Raw genomic sequence first — 9590 nt, 5'->3', positions numbered from 1 at the left:
GAGACAGAGGGAGAGAGAAAAAGCGAGAGGGGACAGAGTTCGGTAAGAATTGCAGACTGGCAGAAAAGCGTGCACTCAATTGCATTGGCTATATGCCAGGCAACAACACCAACAGCAACAGCAACAGCAACAACAATAACAGCCACCACAACCAAACGCCACAAATTATTGGCATGCACTCGCATCAATTACTCGTGCATTGCTTCTGTCTGCCCGGGCGTATGCGTAATGTGTTCAATGCATTTCAAACTGCGACAATTTGAATTTCAAATTATGCGGGCGCTGAATCCAATGCTAATACTTAAAACTTTCCTATCAGAATCAACCAATTTGAACAATATTCAGTTCATTGAACACTGATGACTTTGCCTGTATGGGGATTAGCCAGTGTCAACAAATGTAACCGTTTTTTTCACAGATTCATTTATCTTTAATTTTTTTTGCTCTCATTTTAGTGACCATAATTGACAGAGCAAATGAATCGGTGTATTGTATGTATGTATGTATGTACATAGTAGTTCTCGTGGGAGACCGGTCCCAATTGTGTTTCACATTATGCGATACTCGTGCTGGCACGTAAATGGAGCCGCAAAGGCCGTCCATCCGTCTGTCTTACTGCAGCAGCTGATTGAGATTGGAATGGAAATTGAATTGCAAAACCGAAAACGATGAAACAGAGCGGTGCGGGGTGAATGAACCACCGGTTTGTGTGTGCGCTTCCGAGAAATGCTCTTATTACTTAAGCGCTAAACTAGAGACGACTTTCACTGTGCAATTTCTCCTAGAACTTTCCCAACGCCTTGACATTTGCTTGCCTCTACAATTAAGATGCCTTTGAATTGCAATCTGAGTGTGAATTGCTAAATGTGAATCTGAATCTAAGTATCGCGTGAGTTTTTGCAGCTGTCATGATTGCATAATGCCCGGGAGTTGGCAATGTTGTTGCTGTTGTCGCGACTGCTGCTGCTGCCGCTGTGTTACTTTCAAATTGCGCTCACGTAATTATATACACAAATATTTTCTAATGAGCAATGCAATGAATACCCATTTAATTGAAATCGGGGCGTGTCTTTGAGAAGTGGGTAAATGTGTTAAAAAGGAGAAGGCGGAGCTGATGTAAAAACCTTTTCCCATCTCATAAACGAGTAATGAGATTTTTGCCTTCCTGTAAAGTATGGGAAATCACTTAGTAGAATGTGCAGAATGGAAAGTATTATAATTATAATTTGAATTAAGTTTACATAATATAGAAAGGCAATAATACAAATTCAGCGACAAATTTTTTGGTTTGTTTTATATCAGTAATGGTTTCAGAAGGTCAAGGTCTGCTTCGAAGATTATGCAATCTGACGTTAAAATAGACTATGAATTATTCAGATCTGCGACACAGTTAGGTTAGTCCCGAGTGTAAATAATTTGTTTAATGTAATTTAAAAATGTTCTAAATTCTCTTTGAGAAAAAGCTGATGATCTTAATTCCAAAGTACTCAGTTAGTCCACTAACTATTATAGATTTAAAAGAAGAGTCGTAACTCTATCACTTGTGAAATAAAAACAGACATTAAACAAGGCGTTTAGAAATCGGTATAACACATGAAATACAAATGCGTTTTCCAGCAGAGAGAGAGAAAAAGTTAGAGCTCTTATCTCCTTTAAAAATCAAATACGTCATCAAGAAACAAATAAGTAATAATTTGAAAATACTTTGTTTTTAACACATTTTAAAAATAGACAACATTCGATGATGCCCAAGTCAGCATGCAAAACAAATACGTTGACCTACATGGCGTATACATAATATTTGGGGCATTACATATAAATCAAAAGCCTCAACATCAACATCAGCGAATATGTAAAGCCAAATGAGATTTAATATTAACTCGAATAAGCTGCAGTCAAAAAGGAAGCTACATCATGTCCTTTGTCAGGAAGCTGACAATGTCTATATATATGTAGGTATTACAACTTTTTGGCATAATTATTATGATTATTTTTTAGCAGAAAGAAGCGGAGTAAACGAATGGCAGCTTAAATCCAGTGCGAATTGTTGCTTACTTTTACAATTAAAGTTTTTGCCAATACAGGGCAGACAAAAGCGCTTCCTTCAATTAGATTTTCCATTTCAGATATACATACATATACTCCCAAAGACACAGGAAAAGACCGAGATGGCTATGGAAAGTGTTGAATTTTCCTTGCACATTTTTTGAAACTCTCTATCCCTGCCTCTTTTGCACAGCCTTACTCGGTGACTGTGGGGATTATGCTTTCAGGCACTTGAAATGTGTCTCGCGCTCAGATGATTTTTGAAATTAATTGAAATTGTTTGTTGTTGGGATAAGGCAGACTGAAGCCGGATAAGGCCGTTCAATCTGCAGGCTGACGTCAATTAAATGCGTAGTTTGAAAAGCACTGATGAACAATTTTTGTACGTTTTTTTCGTTTTGTGAAATGGCAGCTTAAATTCTTTTGATGATGAGTTTCTTACTCTCTTTTCCCTTTACAATTTTTGTTTTTTCTTTTTGGGCAAATGAATGCCTGAAATGAGAAGACTCCGACATTGGAAAAGTTTCAAAAAAATAAAACAACAAAAAGTTTGAGCAATTTTACGGATAGTTAGTTGGCTTTTAAAATTACTTGAGAGACCAAAAAGAAAGGAATAGGAAAAAACAAGTTCAAGATTAGGTAAATTGGAAAATTAAACTGAAAGTGCAATAACAATGATAAACTAATCGTAAATTTTGTATGAATGAATGAAAATTTAATTTAAGTTCAACGTTTAAATTATCATCAAGTTCTTTTTAAGTTACCCAATTCTGTCCGTCCGCCTGGATCAACGCAATCTCCTCCTAGACCATTAGAGCTGCAGAGTTGAAATTTTGAATATAGGCTTGTACATATATACTGCAGGGGTTGTGTATCTCGGATTCAGTCGGATCGGACCACTATATTATATAGCTTCCATACAAACGCCAAAGTCAGGAACAGTGACTTTTCTCAATAACTTCGTTATTTTCCGAGCTGTTGTCTTGAAATTTAATATTAGAGAGTTTATTACGCCTACCGTGTTATTACTGTGCTAAATTTGATCAAGATCGGGTAACTATATCATATAGCTACGTTTTTCCACTTTGATGGCTATAGGTAAGGAAAGAGTTACCAAAAAAGTTGCAGGGGTGTACAAACTTTGACGCGGTCGAAGTTAGCCCCGGACCTCTGGTTTATATTTTATTCCATTTTTTTTTTAACTTAATACAACATGACTGGCTCAATGTGGGATGCAAACTGTGATTTATTCAATATTAGATATATACATACATAATAACGTTAGATGATTTCTGTCACCCTCAACATGGTTATCCAGGCATCACGTCAGCATCTGCATTTGCTTTTGTTTCTCTTGCTGTTCCCAGGCTTTTAGCGTCGACATTTCAATTGAAATAAATGCATAGACATTTGCGTAGACATGAAAAGAACTATAAGCATATAGACAGACAGACGCAGACGTACTTTGCCTCGCTGCACTTTATACTTTCCCCCTTTTTTTCAAACCGATTCCCTACCCACCGACCTCAGCACAAATAGTGAGTATACTTAACTCGCCTTCCGTTGCCTCCGACTGAGTAAATCTATGTATAAGTGTATCTGTGTTTGTGTGCGTACGCTAAACACAATTACATAAATAAAATCACTTGCAAAACACGTGAAAATCACCAAGAACTAAAGGCGAGGCATTTCCGCTCGAAAGCGAAAAGTTTTCATTTTAGTTTTCATTGCCATTGTCAATGGACAGTTTTGCAGTCATTGTTCGCATTGCCTTCAAGCCATACATTGAACTTTTGACTCACTAACTCACTGGCCGATTGCCAGTTTATACAACTTTTATTTTTGATTGATGTGCCTTATTTATTTCATTTAATTTCATTATATTGGATTCCATTGCATTTTACATAAAACAATAATAAAATTGCAAGCGCGTTAAGCTCTGACTGCGAAATCAATCAGACGCATAAATTTCATTCCAAGTAAATTCCAAACTGTCGACGTTTAACAAATTCAAACAAGTCTCAAGTATTTGACACAATCGAATACCGTTTCAGAAAAATGGTGAGAAGAGTACTAACTGGAATGGCATCGGAAAGTAAGAGGGGGGGATGTTGCCATTCACTGGCATAGATTTCTCATTTTTCAATCGAACCTTACTGGCATTATTACTTAGCATCTATTGTATTAAGCGGAATGCATTTCCATTTCAATAGAGCTTTATAAATAGAATTTAGCTTTGTGTTAGTGGCACAACAGACGAGACTGCCAATGTCTATAGAATAAAGAACAAGTATCCATTTTATTTATCTATCACCTGCCAACTATCAATATGACTTGATTCTAACGGCTGACTTGGTGTGAGAAGAATCTCATCAAAAAGGAGGGAGTCACTTATACATATTGAATTACAAAAATAAAAAGGATTTGACTTAACCAAAACTGAGAAGGTTACTTGTGTACATTTCTGCCACCCAAGTGAGTATAATATTATAAGACAATCGATATCCATTAGCCTACATCATTCATAGTTTCTTTTATCTCTTACTCTCAGATTTATCACAACCAAACAAAACAAAAAATACAAAAAAGTTTTGTTTAGATATGTTTTCCAATATACAATTGGTTATGCAACAGAATATACTTATAACATCTGGGAAAACTCCGTATTAAATTAAAACGGTAATTTCTAGAATTATCAATTGCCATTTTTACATCTTTCTCCTCCTTCTACTACTGTCATGACTTTTTTTAGCCATGCGGAAATTGTTTCGCGCTGTAAATAAGTTTCAGTTTGTTACCCCAAAAAAAGTTTGCTCTTTAAGTCAATGATTAAATATGAGAAGAAAATTTGGGCCATGCAGGAAGGAAACAGCAAAATGAAGTAAAAACTTTGGCCAAGCAAAACAAACAAAAAAGAAAAAGGGCAACATTAATGGCATTTACAATTCAGTTAGCGGCTAAAGCAATATTAATGTTGGAGAACAAAATGGGCAACTCATTTGTTAATTATACCTGGACATGGCTATAAATACTTTAAAAGTTACTTTTCAAAGTTTTTCTAATGGAAAAATATAAATATTGAATAGTCTTGTGTCTACAAATTCTCTCTTTTGTCTCTTTAGTTCGATCACTTAGCTTCTCTTATAACGCTTTTGTTTTCTCATTCTCTCTTTTAGTCTCTTATACAATATTATGCAATTTTCAATTACTTAGCCAAACCTTTTCGCTTTGGTGACTTGCAAATGAAATTTTTTTTCATTGACGTGACAATTTTGCATTCTTAATATTAATTGCCATTGTCCATTGTGGCCAACTCATGGGTAAAAGTAAAGTGAATTTATTCTATTTTTAATAACCAAATGGCTGATAGGCGTGTACCTGCTCTATCAAGGACACTCACCTAAGGTCAGCCTGAAATGACTTTCATTGCTACTATATTTAATTTATTTTCTCCATTAAGTTTCCACTTTCGGACTGTGTCATTATCTTCAAATAAGTTGGCTGACTCAACTTATTTCCCCTTTTGCCTTCTGTCCGCTCGAATGATCGAAAACAAACTTGTCAATTGATTGACAAAAGCTAGAATCGGCAAATAAACATAGAAACGTAAATAAATACAAGTTAAATAATTAATATTACTGCACAAAGACTCTGGTTATTGGTATTCTTCATCATCAATTTCTGGGAATATACCGTTCACGTCACACCCTTGGGCCAAAATAGTTTACAGTCAATGCAAATTTAACACGTGCTGCACTTATGTAACTTCTTTTTTTATTTTTAAATAAATTGCCAAAGTAAATGTGCAGCTGTTTGTTTTTATGCCAAGAGAATGGCAGAGAGCAAGTTCAGCATGTCCAAGTGGACCTCAAGTGACTCTCAAACTGTCAACCAGTACCAATACCAAATTTGGATGCCGCCCGCAGCTGGTTTAGCTCTGGTTGGGCAAGAGCAGAAAAGCATGACATCAGCCATGTCAGACCAGCAGCCAGGCAAACCAAGTCTGTCATCAGAGTCTCTTGGCTGTAGAGAAAGAAAGCAGTTTATCCATATAATTCACCATTGCGCCCTACACAAGTGAAGCATAAATTCAGTTGGGTTTATTTGTTTCTATTAGCCAAACAAAAGTGGCAAACTTATGCCAAATGAAATGTGAAATGGTATCAAATGAAACTTTCTAAATTAGAATTTATTACAGTCAGTATTATCCAAGTGTAGGAGCGACAATGCCAGAAAAGTTAAAATACTAAATCTGGCAGGGAAAAGTGTACATATGTATGTATATGATAATACAAATTTAAAAGGTAAAAACAAAAACATCCGGGATCAAAGAATCTTTTACTTCTCATTTAAATTTAAAGAAATAAATAAAATAAATAGACTAAAATATAAGACAAAGACAAAAAGCCTTTTATAAGCCTTAATACGATTATATTAAAATGTATTCTCATATTCATATAATATATTTGTATATCTGCAAATAAATGTACTATACAAATACCCTGCATATATATTTTAGGGTATTTTTCATTCTTGTTAACTGAATCTAAGACGAATTCTAAATGACACATTTCTTTGATTTTTATTTTCACTATGCCGCCAGTTTGGCTAATAACCGAAATAAAAACCCATAGCATGGCAAATTTGTCGTGCGGAAACTTACACAAACAAACAAGGCACACTGGCAAAACAAAAGTGAGAAAGAGAGAGTGGAATAAGAAAAAAGAATAAAAACAAACGAAAAATGGTTAAGAAATCAATAAAATTCTAGTGGCATTTGTTGCCAATGCCAAAAGTCAAAAGAACTATAAATGTCATAAATAAATAAATAAAAACCAGTAGCAGTAGGTTGTATGTATGTTAGGGTGGAAAAAAAAACAAATTAAAACTCACAAAAAAACAAAACAAAAAAGAATGTAGTGCAGAATTTATTTGCAATTTCTATGTTCGATTTAGTCCACGAGCGGCAAAATTAAATTTTTTGGCAAGTGCTAAAATTTCAAATGCTTGTGAATGAAATAAATGGCAAATACTGCAAAGAATGAGAACCAAGTTCAAGCTCAAGGCGAAAAGTGACGAGCAGTTTGACAACAATTGCACAATATCAGACAAATGCACAGACAGACTGAGAGAGAGCGAGAGAGACAAAGAGACAGAGAGAGGCGAACAGACAGTCCTAGCGATTGGCAGATTGCAAATCAGTTGCAGGTGTAGGTGTTGTAAAAAAAGAAAACAAATGTCAATTAGCAACTTATTTTAAAACCAATGCGTCGAAAAATAGATATAAGACTCAAACCATACTCATTGCAAATTCAATTCTTTTCAGGCACACATTTATATGTCCATTAGGTAATGTCAAGTCATACTTGCAAGATTCTCTTTTGTCTTTGTTTGAACGTTGCATCTGTGAACCACACACACGTACACACTGCGTATGCGCAATAAATAAAAGCCATGCTAAAAGTAGTGACACCGTCAGATATCAAGATTTAGAGGCCCCACCCAATCCCAGTCTACCCCAAAGACACAGACTTACACTCTGTTCTCTGTCCTGTGTGTGCGAGAATTCGTTTGCTCAACTTTCATAAATTACGCATTCGCCGTGTTGTTTGATCTCCAAACGACGATGATGTTGATGGCGATGATGATGATGAATGGTGGGGCAATTAGCAATTTGTAAGCCTTTTAATGTGAATTAATTTGTCAGTGAGTTACTAATAATGCTTAGTCATGAGGCAACCATTTTTTTTTTTTTTTTTATTATTATTTTACTATATTTCCATGAGAATTGCTCACACTGTTGTAAAAATGGGAAACTAAAAATTGTTGCCAAAAAGATTAGTTAAATGAATTTTTATGTCATGTTAAAAATTATATATAAAGCCATTTAATGATATAGGCACACAAAGACGGATTCAAATGGAAAATTGCAAATGTGAAAAATTAAATTCAAACAAACACAAAATATAAAACTAAAATCCGCCTTGTATGTTACTCATTTATTAAATAATAATTTATATTTATTATTCTTTTGATCTTTTATTCACTTAATTATATTCTCACAAAATCTATGGCAATCTAAACACCTTATAAATATTTTTATATGAGCCCATTGGGTTTTTAATTGCTTTGCAAATCTTCATTTCATTTAATGTTCCACAATTCTTTCATAGGCACTTAAAGAGTTCTTCATGGGCACGCCAAAGTTCCTTAAACTAAAGAGTTCTTGTCGACTAGATTTCGGGTCTGAGTTTGGATGGGTAGCTGGATTTGATTAAATGCCCCCCTGTATTCTATATACATTGGATTTTCATACTAGTATAGCTAGCAATAAAGAGAAATTGCATGCCTGTGTTAATGATTTAATTAGAACTTTTGTATCTCGACAGTTTCAAAAACAAGATCATGTCAAATCGTAGGGGTAAATTTAGTTGACAAATTGGCCAAGTGAGATGGCTATATGGTAGAATCTTTAGTCTGCTTGCTACCGTTTCGCACGGTTGCCCATGAATCTTTCGGTTATTTGGCAATTTTAAAAATAACATACGATTTTTTTTGGTTTTATATTGTAAAATCTGTTTTTGTCTTTATCGTTTTCGGTTTTACTGCTTGGCTGCCTGCTCAGCTCTACATTGTTTAATTTAATTTGTACTTTTTGTTTTTGTCTGTTTTATTTTTGGGGCTGGTCGTTGTGTTGTTTCGGTTGGTTTTTGGTTTTTCTTTTTTGTTCGATTCTTTGCACTTTGTCACTGTTATTTCTGTTCCCTTTGTGGGGGTTGGGGGCGGGGGTACAATGTTCAGTCAATGGAATAAAATCGGCACGCCCAGATAACAAAATTAATTGTGACAAGCAACCAACTTTTCATAGGCAATTATGATCAAGAGTTCAAAGTTCTTGGTGTAAAGCAAATCATCGTTCAGATTCGTTGCTCTTTATTCTTTCTACAGTCGCCGCCAATTTGTCTGGCTTCAAACTGAATATTAAACTTTAACTGGTTATAAGCAAGAAACTTTGCCTTAGGCAAATGTCCGTTTGTTGAATTTTATTTTTAGTAACCACAAAAAGCAACTATGCAAAAACCGATGAATGGCATTATATTTAAATATAAATATTTATGTTTTTCTGGGCGATTTATTTTACTCACAGACGTGCATAAGCATATACACACACACACAGACACACGCAAACATGTTTGCCAATAAACTGAGGGCTGGGCATGTTTCTGGAGAAACAAAAGGTGCAAAATGCTAGATAAATGGAAGATTTCCAACACCTGTTTGGAAAATTTGTTGTATACCCTTTATAAAATTGATACTTAAATCGGGGGCAGCACTTTGTAATGCAAAATAAAGGGACACTATATATTATATATGTATGTATGCATATATTTACATATTTTTTAGCTGACCAATTATGTTACAGCTTTCGGAAAAAAACTTTAATAAAAAGAAATAATGTTTGCCTCATTTCATTTGAAACATTGTTTTATAGAATTCGTGTTCTTGACCTCTGATTATTACCAAGAGCCAAAGCAATAACCTCT

Source organism: Drosophila willistoni, chromosome 3R (assembly GCF_018902025.1).
Source record: "Drosophila willistoni isolate 14030-0811.24 chromosome 3R, UCI_dwil_1.1, whole genome shotgun sequence".
NCBI lineage: Eukaryota > Metazoa > Arthropoda > Insecta > Diptera > Drosophilidae > Drosophila > Drosophila willistoni.
The sequence above is the reverse complement of the archived record's forward strand: the minus strand, read 5'-3'. Positions refer to the sequence as shown.